Source organism: Triticum aestivum, chromosome 7B, assembly GCF_018294505.1.
Source record: "Triticum aestivum cultivar Chinese Spring chromosome 7B, IWGSC CS RefSeq v2.1, whole genome shotgun sequence".
In the NCBI taxonomy this organism is placed as follows: domain Eukaryota; kingdom Viridiplantae; phylum Streptophyta; class Magnoliopsida; order Poales; family Poaceae; genus Triticum; species Triticum aestivum.
Genome location: NC_057813.1, coordinates 305236417 through 305251307, shown reverse-complemented (window position 1 = coordinate 305251307; position 14891 = coordinate 305236417).

Here is a 14891-nt window from a genome sequence, read left to right as displayed (position 1 = left end):
TCAGATTCCATTAGTACAAGGCAACGATATTTTCCAAATATCACAATCATGTTTAAGTCACAAAGCATTGAGACAGACATTAAGTTGAATCCAAGGGATTCAACAAGCATCAGTTTATCCATGTGTTGATCCTTTGAGATTGCAACTCTACCTAGACCCAATACCTTGCCTTTACCAGTGTCAACAAATGTGATTTGACTCTTGTCGGATGGTCGTAAGGTTGAGTCCATGAGAAGGCTTCGATCACCAGTCATATGATTAGTGCATCCGCTTTCAATAATCCATTCTGAAGCTTTTGGTGACATGCTCTACAGTGCAGTTAGGAGGATAGGCTTCACAAGGTATGTTGTGAAGCATAAGCATTTGACGCACACTAGGATTATCACATCTTAGATCAAGATTAGAACACACAGTATGACAGATAAGAGATTCATATGTGGAATACATAGTAAGTCATTTTATCATGCGTCCCTTTATGTTCTAGGTCCCCAGCAATAATATCGGACGCCTTTGATTGCTGGCTGGAGACCACATTCTGCAAAAGAGAGTTAATTCTTCTTCACCACCCACATTTTCAGGGGTGGCTTAGAAGCAATGAGTCTAAGTGCAACATCTGAGAATTTCGGCTTTGAATCCCTAGAAAATAGCCTTGCAGGAGATGAATGATACTCATGTGAATAAGCAGAAAAGTTCTTAGTTCTATGAACATAGCGGTTTGAAGACACATGCTCATATTCATGAGTCTGAGTATGATTTCCCTGCAAAACATTGGCGTTAGGGTGACTCAAGTGAGTCCTGTGTTCGTATGAAGCCGTTGGACCATATGATGCCTTTGGTCTGGGGTTTGTCTTCTTCCCTGGTGGTGTCATGATGACATTCACTGGAAGATTCTCAAGGCAACTTTTGGGAACCCAGATCTTCTTCATAGGAGGTCCATTCCTGCAGTTAGTACCAATATACCTGGCAAACACCTCACCATTCTGATTTTTGAACAGTTTATAGTTTGCATCAAAGGATTCATCAATGATAATAGGATTAGCATAGGTAAATCCAGATAAAGTGGATGGATCCACTGAAGGTTCCTTTGCAGCAACCCAAGTGGTTTTGGGATACTGCTCAGGCTTCCAGTAGGAACCATCAGCATTCATTTTCCTCTCAAACCCAACACCCTCTTTCCTAGGGTTTCGGTTCAGAATCTGCTTTTTGAGGACATCGCAGAATGTCTGATGCCCTTTCAGACTTTTATACATCCCTGTTTCAAGCAATGTCTTCAACCTAGCATTTTCATCAGCAATAGTAGTGGTATCCTCTGAAGAGGGGTTAGTTACCACATCAGTAGTTGAAGACAGAGCAACAGTAGCAGCAGTGGAACATTCAGCAACAGAGGCAGCATTATCACGCTCAATGCATTTTAAGCACGGTGGTTCAAATCCATCCTGAGCGGGACTGATCTGTTGAGCGCAAAGTGACTCATTCTCTTTTTGAAGATCTTCATGAGTCGCTTTCAATTTCTCAAGCTCTTGCTTCCTTTGAAGATAATCATAGGAGAGCTTTTCATAAGTGGTTGAGACCGTCTCATGAAGACTTTCAAGTTCTTGATACTTAGCATGAAGATTTTTTATGTCTTCAACTAAGGACTTTGAACGTGTCATTTTCGCGTCCAACAGGTCATCGCTTTTGTCTAACAGTTTTTGAGTATGTTCCATAGCCCTTTGTTGTTCAGTAGCAATTTTAGCAAGTGTTTTGTAGCTGGGTTTAGATTCACAATCAGAGTCATCTTCACTTGATGTTTGAAAGTAATCATCACGCGATTTTACCTTGGCACCGCGTGCCATGAAGCAGTAGGTGGGAGCAGGATCGTCCTTGTCATCATCAGCGTTGGTGTGGGAGTCATTGTCTTTAGTGTTGAAGATGGACTTTGCAACGTAGGTTGTGGCTAGAGCCAGACTTGCAACGCCAGAGTCGGACTCAGCTTCAGATTCCACCTGTGCCTCCTCAGACGCAGACTCCTCCTCTGAATCCATTTCCTTGCCAACAAAAGCACGAGCCTTGCCAGATGAGCTCTTCTTATGAGATGAGGACTTTGATGTGGACTTGGAAGAAGACTTTGATGATTTCTTCTTCTTCTTGTCATCAGAGTCATATTCCTTCCTCTTCTTCTTCTTCTTCTTCTCGTTGTCCCACTGAGGACACTCAAAGATGTAGTGCCAAGGCTTCTTACACTTGTGACAAGTTCTCTTCTTGTTGTCTTGAGTGGAAGCTTCATCATTTCTTGAACTGGATCGTGAAGACTTTTTGAAGCCCTTCTTCTTGGTGAATTTCTGGAACTTCTTCACAAGCATAGCAAGCTCCCTTCCAATGTCTTCAGGATCCTCAGAACCGCAGTCAGATTCTTCTTCTTCAGATGAGGAAACAACTTTTGCCTTCAAAACACGAGTTCGGCCATAGTTGGGGCCATAGATATCTCTTTTCTCAAAAAGCTGGAACTCATGTGTGTTGAGCCTCTCAAGTATATTAGACGGATCGAACGTCTTGAAGTCAGGACGTTCTTGTATCATGAGGGCAAGTGTGTCAAAGGAGCTGTCAAGGGATCTCAGCAGTGTCTTGACGATTTCATGCTTGGTGATCTCAGTGGCGCCGAGAGCCTGAAGCTCATTTGTGATGTCGGTGAGGCGATCAAACGTGAGCTGGACATTTTCATTGTCGTTTCTCTTGAAGCGGTTGAAGAGACTGCGAAGAACACTGATCCTCTGGTCTCTCTGTGTAGAGACGCCTTCAATGACCTTGGATAGCCAGTCCCAGACTAGCTTTGACGTTTCCAGAGCACTCACACGGCCATACTGTCCTTTTGTCAGATGACCACAGATGATGTTCTTTGCAGTCAAGTCCAGTTGAATGAACTTCTTGACATCAGTAGGGGTGACACCTTCACCAGTTTTGGGAACGCCATTCTTGACGACATACCAGAGGTCGACGTCAATGGCTTCAAGATGCATGCGCATCTTATTCTTCCAGTAGTGATATTCAGTTCCATCGAACACAGGGCAGGCAGCGGAGACTTTGATTATCCCTGCAGTCGACATAGCTAAACTCTAGGTGGTTAAACTGAATCACACAGAACAAGGGAGTACCTTGCTCTGATACCAATTGAAAGATCTAGTATCGACTAGAGGGGGGGTGAATAGGCGATTTTTATGAAAGTCTTCAAAACTTAGAAGTTTCGAAGACAAACAACAGAAATGACCTAGTTGATATGCAGCGGAAGATAAACTACCATAAGAAAGCCATTGTCAAATATGCAATGATGTGAAAGTACAGGACTAATAGCAGCTAAGTAGTAAGGATCAGGATGGAAGATAGTGTGAAGCCAATCAACAGTAGTAGTCAAGCAATGAAGTCAAACTGATACACAGATAGGCAGTGACTTCACGAAGACAAACTTAAGTAAAGGATGGAAAGGGATAGAACCAGTCGCTTGTTGAAGACACATGATTTGTTGGACCAGTTCCAGTTGCTGTGACAACTGTACGTCTGGTTAGGGAGGCTGAGATTTAACTCAGAAGACCGTGTCTTCACCTTATTCCCCTTGAGCTAAGGACACCCAGTCCTCGCCCAATCACTCTGGTAAGTCTTCAAGGTAGACTTCCAAACCTTCACAGACTTCGTTCACCGGCAATCCACAATGACTCTTGGATGCTCAGAACGCGATGCCTAACTGGTTGGAGGATTCACAATCTCAAGTGTAATAAGTCTCCAGGTCACACAGACAGAAAGAATTCAGTGATGCCTAACACTCTTTGGCTCTGGGTGTTTGGGCTTTGTCCTCGCAAGGATTTCTCTCTCTCAAATGCTTCGAGGTGGGTTGCTCTCAAACGACAAAAGCCGTGCACTAACTCTGAGCAGCCACCAATTTATGGTGTAGGGGGTGGGCTATTTATAGCCACAAGGTAACCCGACCTGATTTGTCTGAAATGACCCTGGGTCACTAAGGAACTGACACGTGTTCCAACGGTCAGATTTCAAACACACGCGGCAACTTTACTTGGGCTACAAGCAAAGCTGACTCATCCAGCTCTGGATAAGATTTGCTCTCATTGTCTTTGCTCGAAGACATAGGCTTTGGGTTGAGCATCACTTCAGTCACTCTAACTTAGTTCACTTGGACCCCACTTAACAGTAAGATGGTTCCTATGACTCAACAAAGAAGAAAAGGAAACAACGAAACCACACAGTCTTCGCGCTCCATAGTCTTCACGCAATGTCTTCTCATGTCATAGTCTTCAATATGAATATCTTCTCGTACCACCATTGTCTTCAATGTCTTCATACATTTTTAGGGGTCATCTCCGGTAGGTAAACTGAATCAATGAGGGACACTACCTGTGTTATCCTGCAATTCTCACAAACGTATTAGTCCCTCAACCAACTTTATCGTCAATACTCCAAAACCAACTAGGGGTGGCACTAGATGCACTTATAGGAACTATGGTCTTATCAAGTCTTTGATTTGAGTGTGGGCTATCATGAAATCATATTAGACTATTCGTAATGTTGTCTTACTCGTGGTTGATTCCTCGAGCATACACCATTATATTCTTTGGGCCCGACCAATGCTATCACCGTGTTCACTTGACTATGGAATTCCATTTATATGGAAACCTGGATGAATTGTTGTTGAGCCCATCGACAACATCCTTATATCCTCCATGATTTTGTTGAACATTAAGCTAGTGTTGGAAACTTTTGAAAGCATCTCTTCATGCTAGCTCATGAAGCATATGTTCGGATGTAAGAAGTGACTTTCTCCAGTTCATGTGCATTTGATGCAAGTTGCCGCCGTGAATTCGATAAAGTCAAAGTTGCTTCATCTGGAATCATACCAAGTTAGTCATGCATGTGCGAAGTATACATTGGTTTGTGAGACTAGCTAGCTTCATTCCATATGTACCCCTCGCATACCAAGCCACTGATTGATATGTTCAAGGAGAAGAAGTTCCTTCTTAAGAGCAAGACTTATGCAAGGACTTCGATATCCTTGTTGATGGTTCCCCACCTGAACTCGGTAGTGTCTCATTGTAAGACTACCATGTGTTCATGCTTGTCTGGGACAACGTGTTCACATGTTTGTAGCAGAACCATCTCATATTTTGGAGCTTGCTATCGTAGTTCATTCCCCGAGAATCTCGCAACGTTATCTCGTCGATTTGTGTTGCAAACTTTCATTTTTCTTTCTAGACTCGATGAGTCTGGATTATTCTGACACGAACCAGATCTGAATCTCAGGCAGATATGATGGTTGTAATGTTTCCCAAGAACTATAGTATTGGCCTCTTTGTAACCCGGTAAAGTGGATGTCGTGGCCAACACACCCAGCCGGAAGACCTGTTATTGTAATATCTTGATTGAAGAAGTTGGCCACCTCCCCATAAGGATTTCATAGGATTTACTCCCTAGTTGTCCCTTATGGATTTCCGTGTCCCCGAAGTCCGACCTTTTACTTGATGTTCTAGATACCAAACCATATCAATAAATGGGTTACGCTAGCACATCAAGGAGACCATTAGAAGCAGAGTGCTAAATGTCTCTCGGTCGATCATCCAGATTTGTCCCCTTGGCCTCGCTAAGGTGAAATCTAAGAAAGTGTCATCTTCCTTTGCATATGCATCATCCATCGCTATTCATGATGGTGGTATGTGTGTTGCCAGGATCCTTGACACGGATATTGGTAAACCTTGATGAATATGGAAATGCTCAAGTTCTTGAGAGCACGCACAAGAACTAGGTGTTATCATCAGCACTAACTGGGATTGATCCTAGTTTCTTCGGTTATGCTATAACTTTTCAACAGTGGGCTCACTCTCTACTGTTGAGTTCCTCTCTAGTTACTAGAATCATTCCCAGCATTTGCGTCCTGTTCCCATCTTGCACCGCCATTGTGCCATTTGACCTCGGATCCCATCCATTTCCGATGATAAGCAAAATCACCCCTTATGTTGTTTTCAACAAGGTAATCCACATCACCATCCTAGTCCGAGTATGCCATTCTACCAAACTCCTCCAAACGACCGCTCAAGATTTGCCCTAGGCTGGTATAGAGAGCCTTAGTGTTCTCTATATCAAAGGTAATTCTTTTGCCACTTAAAGTATTTATCCTACGAGTCACCTTCCCTGAGGTCTCTCGATATGGTATCATGGCAACTCAACTCCTTGCTACATTGACAACCATTCACCACCCTCTTAAGTGTAGAATAGTTGTCTACCTAGTGAACCCTCGTCATCTATCTCACTCCATTCCTTCATATGTATGCTTCATGTCTCAGCTCGAGAGATGTTTCAATGTCTCATTCCATGAGTTGATCCTGAGTTGTTTGATCTTTGAAAAGTTTGATACTTCTATAGTTTTTCCTTTCCTCTTGTTGCCATGTTGGTTGAAGTTCCCGGAGCAAGACTTCGAGACAATGACGGTGACCAAATCAATGTTCTTATGAAGTCCAACTTGGATCGTGAAGATTGTGTTAGTTGCGTCCCCCTTTATCTTACCCTACGCTTGAATCTCGGGATGAGATTCTTGTTTAGTGGGGGTGAGTTGTCACATCCCTAGCTTCTGGCATTGCACTAGGCTAACTTCATGTGTGCATCATGTTTAAACTTTGAAAGAAACTTGAAATGGGGATTGCCTAAACCCTAGCATTAATGGAATTCACTAGGTTCAACCAAAATATTTCCAGTAAATCCAAATGGCTTTAAGAAATGTTCATCATTCTTGGAAAAAGATGGAAACAGTAACCAGAGGTGATGCACTTTTTTTCATGACATATTTGGGCTCTGGATTAAATCATACTCTATTTGCATTTGGGCATTTAAATGCTATTAAATATTTTAAATGCTCAAATAATCATAAACTAAAATGTTTACTGTAGGATATATTCCCAACAGTGATCATGAGTAGTTTCATTATTTTTGGAAGTGTCTAAGTATTTTTAATAAAGCCCTAAAGACTACAGAATAATAGAAAATATAATTAAAAGAGAAAGAGGGAGAACTTACCTGGCGGGCCAACCGGCCCACCACTGTAGCACCCCAGCGGGGCAAAGCCAGCCCAGCCCACGTCCACCTCCGTGTCGTCTTCCACCTCCTACCAGTGGGTAGGAGGGCATGTGCCCGCGGCGCGCACGCACGCGCCTCGCCACCTCCTACCTCCCTGCTTGTCCTCGCCTTCTCTACACGCGCCACGCCACCCCCTGGAACTCTCTCACTCTCTCCCGACCTCTTCCCCCTCCTCTGCTCCCTCTCCCACTCGAGCCCGAGCGCAGCCGCAGCCACGCCGCTGTAACGCCGCAGCCACCGGCCCTACCGCGCCTCGCCGACATGTCCATGGCCTCCGCCTCGATGCCCTCGTCCTCCCCATAGAGTCGCTCAACGCCGGACGCCCCAAAACGCCGCCCCCGACCTCGTCTTCATCATTTGGCTGCCGAGATCGTCAGCGACCTCCCGTCTTCATCAGCTCCTCCCCGACCTCGCAGACCCGCTCGTAGTGACCGTGGTGAGCTGCTGGCCGTTCCCCCCCTCTCTGTTCTCTTCCTCGCATGCCGTAGCGACCGCACCAAGATTGACCGCACCCGCCACCACTTGCGCCTGCCGCCGACGTGTCCAACATGCTCGCCGCCTCGCGTAGCTGCTATAGGTGCAATGAACGCGCTGCCATGGCCACTACAGCCCCGTAGCCACAAACACCCAAACGCCAACGCCGCCCCGAGCTCGTTTTCGGCGAGCTCCGGCCGTCCCCGCTGCTGCCGCATGCCGCCCTGCATGCGGGCGAGCCCCAGCTCCCCGCGCGTGCCCTCCGCTGCTCGATTGGGCGCCGGAGGAGCAATCCCGAGCCCTCTGCCGCGTTCGGCCTCGCCAGCGGCTAAACGCCGGTGGGTTGACCACTTTGACCGCCGGTGGTTTAGCCCCGGTTGACCAGGGGATTTGACCTCCCCTGGTTCTATGACATGCGGGCCCCGCCCGGCTAATTAATCTAGTTTAGGTTTAAACTTAATTAGTTTAACCTAGGTTAGTGCTAATTAAACTTGGTTAGTTTAGTTAGTCATTGACAAACGGGACGCACTGGTCAGTTTGACCTGGACTAGCCCTGTTGACCGCTGACATCACAGTGACATCATGCTGACATAGTAATTCTTCTGGAATTTAAATAAATCTTAAATGGTTTATTTATTTCAGAAAATGTTATAAACTTCTAAAAATCATATAAAATCAACCGTAACTCAGAATGAAATAAATTACATATGAAAAATGATCAAAAAAATCCAGTCTATCCATCTGTACCATTTTCATGCATGTTAGAACAACTTATAGCTAGTGTTTAGGACAAATATGGCATTTGAATATGCACATATGGAGTTTGAATTTGAATCTTGGATTCAAACCAACTCCATTTAATCTGTTGCTAGTTGCATTAGCTCAAATCATAGCATATTGACACATCATGATCATGCATCATATTGTGCATTGCATTGATTGTGTTCTTCCTTGTTTTCCGGTATTTGTCCCCTCTCAGTAGACGACATTCCGACGATGAGTTTGATGACACCGATGGAGAGCTATACTATCTTCAGAAGTGCCAGGCAAGCAAAACACCCTTGTTCATTCCGATACAATCCCACTCTCTCACTCCTGCTCTCTTTAGTGCATTAGGACAACAATGACTCATGTGTTACTTGCTGCGGTAGTTGAACCCCTTATCCTCTGCATGACCTGTCATTGCCACAGTAAATAGATGAAACCCACTAGCATGAGTAGGAGTTGTTTGAGCCCTGATGTGCCTACTCATTCGTGCTTGTTTGTCGTGCCTGTTATTGCTTAGAATTGTGTCAGGTCTGATTCATCAGGGATGAATCAGAGGTGTGTGAACATGTCCTACTGTTGAGAGCTAAGTGTGTGAACACGATTTGGTAAAGGTATCGGTGAGAGGCCATGTAGGAGTACATGGTGGGTTGTATCATTGAAGCCGTCCTCAAGAACTGAGTTTTGTGTTTGTGATCCATGAACAGCTACTACCACTCATTGGGATCCTTAATTGACCCTCTCGGCTTCTTAATCACTCTTGTCCTCTGTCTAGGAGTTGCAAGTAGTTTCTGGTGTTTGTAGTATGCTGGAGGCCATGCGCAGCGCTGACCCGAGTGGTGGTCTATGATGCGGTAGGCACGTGGCCGGGTATGTCGGGCGCCCGTTTGGTGTCGCGGAACCTTGTACACATTGTTTGGGGCTGTATGTGGAAACCTCGGCCAGACTCCCTGCGGATGGAACCGGAATAGGCGATAAACCTGGACTAGAGACTTGAGTGTTTAGGTAGGCCATGGCCGACACCCTCACCAGGCTTCCGCTTGAAGGTTGCCGAGATACATGACGTGTACATGGCGGTAAGTGGCGAGAGCACGTGTGAAGAAGTACACTCCTGCATGATTAACATCATCTATTCAAATAGCCGCGTCCGCGGTAAAAGACCTCTGGATTGCCTATACAGTTCATACACAAGTGAAAGTGGATACTCTAAAATGCGCAAGATAAGCGTGAGTGCTATGGATGGCGTTCTGGTAGGTAGACGGGAGCAGATCCATAGTGGTGTATTGATATGGTGAATATGTGGACTCGTGTGCGCCACCTCAAAAGAGTTACTAGTAGACGTAGTTAGGATAGCCACCAGGTCAAAGCTGGCTTGCTGCAGTTAAACTCCACCACCCCCTTTGTTGATACTGATGCATATGTAGTTAGTTCTGATGTAAGTCTTGCTGGGTATATTTGTACTCATGCTTGCTTAATTTATGTTTTTGCAGAGAGACTCCAGTCTCACTAGTAGTTCCGCATGGACTTCGTTGTTTAGCTTGTTACCTCAGCTACAATCTTGTGCCCTCGGCAGGGTCTTGTAGATAGTCAAGCTTCTCAGCCTTTTTCATTTGTAGATGTCTGTACTCAAACATGTTAAGCTTCTGCATGTGCTTGACTTGTATGCTCTGAATGTTGGGTCATGAGACCCATGTTTGTAATATCTCGCTCCTCGGAGGCTATTGAATAAATACTTCGAGTCATAGAGTTATGTTGTGATGCCATGTTGTATTTACACATATCGAGCATATCATGTGTATGTTATTGAAATGCTTGGTATGTGTGGGATTTGACTATCTAGTTGTTTATCCTTGGTAGCCTCTCTTACCGGGAAATGTCTCCTAGTGCTTCCACTGAGCCCTGGTAGCTTGCTACTGCTCCGGAACACTTAGGTTGGCCGACATGTGTCCTTCTTCGTTCCTGTGTCTGTCCCTTCGGGGAAATGTCACGCGGTGTCTACGGGAGTCCTGCTAGCCTGCTGCAGCCCGGATTCTCCGGAGTCCTGTTAGCCTAGTTGCTACAGCCCAGATTCACTCGCTGATGACCAACACGTTCGTTGGGTTATGTATGCCTGTCCCTGTAAGTTAGTGCCACTTTGGGTTTACGACTAGCCATGTCAGCCCGGGTTCTTTGTCATATGGATGCTAGCGACACTATAATATACATGAGCCAAAATGCGCAAACGGTCCCGGGCCTGGTAAGGTGACACCCGTGGGAATGCCGTGCGTGAGGCCGCAAAGTGATATGAGGTGTTACATGCTAGATCTGTGTGGCATACGATCGGGGTCCTAACACTAGGCCCCTATATAACATGCCCTGGTGCCCTAGTCCTCCTCCTCCCTCTGTTCCGCCCCTCTCCTTTCCTTTGCACCGCCATGGACGAGAGGAGCCCGAGCTCTTCTCCGGCGTGATCCAACCCTCAACCACTGTATTCTTCCTCGGCAGAGACAATAGCATCACTGTCATCTTCCTCGACGTCACCCACGTCCACACGGGTCCCGGAGCTCCTTCCACGATGTCCCTCATCGTCTTCGTATGCCTACTTCCCGGACAGCGCCCTCTGTGCCTTCCTCGTTGTCTCCGTCGCTTCCCCAACCAAATAGGTGATGCCTACAGCCCACAGTGATGATATACGCCCCCGCCTTCTCTCTTGTCTCTCCGCGTCTGTACGCATGTCACGACCACCATGGCAACGGGCGAAAGCTCGAGCCTTGCCACCTGCACGCATGCGCGCGTCCATCTACTTACCCACAGGCCACGCGCACGCTCGCCTCACACCGTCGCGCACACACCCACTCCGCGCCTGCCCGGCTTTGCCTTGCGCTGCCTTGCTTGCTTCCCTACTCGTCGCGGACACCATGGCCCCGAGCAGAGCTATGCTTCCCCAGTCCTCTATTGCACACGCGCAACCACGCACATGCTCCCCTTTCAATCCCGCGTGCCCGCCGGAGCCCCACTGCTCCGCTAGACGAGCCGCCACTCGCCAGTGCCGTCACCGTCTTCCCTGTGCGTGCATGGAGAAGATGGACATGGCCCTTGTTTGAGTCAAGTAGAGCCGAGCCCCACTTCCTGCATTAACAGAGGGTCAGCCGAGTTGGTCAGCACCCGTGTGCACCACCGGCGAGACCCCGTTCGACCCCCCACTGCCGCAACCCCTTTTTCCTTTTATTTCCCACCGCCTACAACCTGCGCCCGCTCGTCAGTCACACTGACAGGCAGGACCCACCTGCCATAGTCTTAGCCCCCTCCTTTGTCTATTTTTTTGTTTTGTCCCAGGGAATATTCCATTTCTGGAAACAATATCTTTCCATTTCGTGCGAGTCCAGTTCAGCACATTTCCTTGTAAGAAATTGCCAATTCTGTCTTATACCATTTTAGGCAATATTCAACTTATATGCTTTGTGGAGATTTTTTCCATAAGAACCCCAACATATAATATATATTTTTGGGCTGGAAAAATGGGCACCAATAGGCGTCGGTGCGCTGGCCGAATCGTTTGACCAGTTGAGCCCCAGCCATTGGATGTGAGCCGCACAGCCTTTGGGTTTGGTCAAAAGAAAAGAAACAAAACGCCCCAACAGCTTCTTCCTCACGTGGTCAGGCTAGATCCGCATCTCTCGCTCGGGGGAGCGCGGCGCGGCGCCTCCTAACCCCTTCGGAGGCCATCCTCGTCGGTGGGCTCCACCCCTCGCTGGCCTTCCTCATCGCTGGTCCCCGCCCTTGTTGGCTGTCCTCGTTGCCAGTCCCCACCATCCTGACCGTCCTCATCATTGCCTCGACCCATGCAACAACTCTACCTATGGCTGCAGCTCTCGAAGGTGATGGTTGTAGCTCCGCTGTCTCCCTCGCCGTTGATGCTGGCTGTAGGGGATTGCATCGACGACGGGCGCTAGTTAATTAATGTCGTTTGAATGGATGTAGCAAAAACTTCACCAGTAGTAGCAAAAAACAACTGCGGTTGCAGCAAAAATCTTCTCGCCGCTGTCGCGAGGTTGCAGCTCCACCTAGATGGATGTAGCAAAAACCTTCAGCGGTAGTAGCAAAATCCTATTTATGTTGCAGCAAATCATCGTCGCCGTCGCGAGGTCGCAACTCCGTCTTGATGGATGTAGCAAAAAACTTTGCCGGTGGTAGCAAAAATCATCTAGAGTTGAATCTTTATTATCTAGGGTTGAAGCTTTTTGCGACACCTTGAAGCTTTTTCCCTGTTGGCAGTAGCTAGCCCCTAGCATTGGCATTCAGTGTTTGAAGCTTTTTCCGACGCCGGTTTAAGCTTTGTGCGATATAGGATGTAGCCTTTTGTTGTGGTAGTGGTTGGTTCCAGCATTTGTCACCGCTGGTTGAAGCTTTTCGCCACATCGGTTGTAGCTTTCCAGAACGCCGGTTGTAGCAAAAATGCGATGCAGTTGTAGCAAAAACCAGCTGTGGTTCCAGCTCGTTTGTTGGTTGAAGCAAAAACCAACTGCAGTTCCAGCTTTTGATTTGGTCGATTGTATCAAAAAAGTGGCTTGTTCCAGCCTCGGCGTCTGCTCCTCGGGGATGCAACCATATGACTAGGAGGAGGGCAGTTCCAGCATAGGAGGAGGGTGGCGCTCGCCGGAGCAGTGCCGACGGAGCCAGCCTAGGGCATCTTGGGGTGGTTGCTAGCCATGGTGATGATGACACAAGCAGCCTCGCCAGTCTAGCTTGGTTGCAGTGGCTGCGGAGGTCGCCGTCGTCGGAGTGGAGCCAGATGGGATGGACGGAACGGATGCCACGACGGTGCTACGGGGACGCGCAGCTGGCTTGCCAGCGTCGAGCTGAAAATTGGACGAAGGGAGTGGGCTCGCTGGCGTGGAAGAGAGATAAAAGATAAGAAAGGAACGGGCGGTTTAGACGATGAAGGAGAAGATAAGGCACTGATTGGTGTGTGGGCCCTATACATACGTGTCGCTCGGGGGTAGGAGGATCTCTTGCTCGCGTGGCCGCGACCGGCGCAACGGTTCGGCCGGCGCCCCGGCCACAAACACTTCCCTAGAAAAATCCAATGATTCCAGTGGTAGCATTAGTTTCTTCATTTGATTAAGTTTGCACACATGCCATTTGACATCATGTTGTTGTTTTGTCTTTTTCATGTGATTAAATTCAAATAAGCTATGAGGTAGTTTTGCACATGAACATGCTCTTCATCATTCCTACTTCATGCTAGAATTAATTTCAAGCCATGATATTCCCTGTGGTGAGTTAATGAAGCTTGTAAACATGCTATCATGAATATGTTCCTGCCATGCCATGAAATTCTACTGAGTCTGGGTCAGTTCATATCACTTGTCATGTTTGCATTGATGCTATCATCATTTCTATAGATCTTTGGAGCATGTTAAGTAAGTGAGTTTGGTTAAGTGCATATATTATTAGCATGCCATGCTCTTTTTTTCCATGATATGTTCCTGTAGCATGTAGTTTGCTGGCTCTAAACATTGCAACCTGATGCTGTTTCTGAGACGTTCACTGAAATTCTGCCAAGTCTGTAAAACTGGTATAATTTTCATTTTTGCCATGTTGTTTTAAACATATTCTAGTGAGTTTTAGTAGTAGCTCAGCAATAATGTTTTGTAGTGCTTGATATATACTTCACTGCCATGCCATTTGTTCTCATGTTTGTCTGCTATAGCATATTTAAACTTTGCACACAAGTTGTTATGTTGCTGTTTTCAACAGAGTGCATGGCATCTTGTTTGGCTTGTCATCTTCAAACTGTGCATCCGTTTCCGGTGATCTTTATATCGATTTAAACCGAAATCTATCAATCTATCCAGTGGCTTGCTTGGGTTACCAAGCTTGTGCCATGTTCATCATTTCTCCTTCCGTCTCGTTGCACCCCTTCCGAAGCACCTCATATTTTAGATTCCATTGTCTTGCATCATGTTGCGTGTGCATTGCACCATGATTGATTGTTGTTCCATGGTTGTGTTCTAGTTTTGGGTAGAGCCGGGAGACGAGTTCGTGAACGAGGATCCTGTTGAGTACGTTCACAAGGAGCAAGGATTTGATAGCTCTAAAAACATTGCAAGCAAGATGATCATTACCCCCGATATCACTTCTATCTTTGCTTACTAGTTGTCCGTTTTATAGCTATGTGGTGCTACCTTCCACTTGTTTATATTGCCTCCTATGTTGCCATGAAATCCTCTAACCACCCTTCCTAGCAAACTGTTGTTTGGCTATGTTACCGCTTTTGCTCAGCCCGTCTTATAGTGTTGCTAGTTGCAGGTGCAGTATAGGTTGTTCCATGTTGGAACATGGATATGTTGGGATATCACAATATCTCTTATTTACTTAATGCACCTATATACTTGGTAAAGGGTGAAAGGCTTGGCCTTTTTCTCGGTGTTTTGTTCCAATCTTGCCGCCTTAGTTTTCGTCATTCCGGTGTTATGTTCCTTGATTTTGCGTCCCTAACACGAATAGGGTTTATGGGCCCCTCTTGATAGTTCGCTTTGAATAAAAATCTTCCAGCAAGGCCC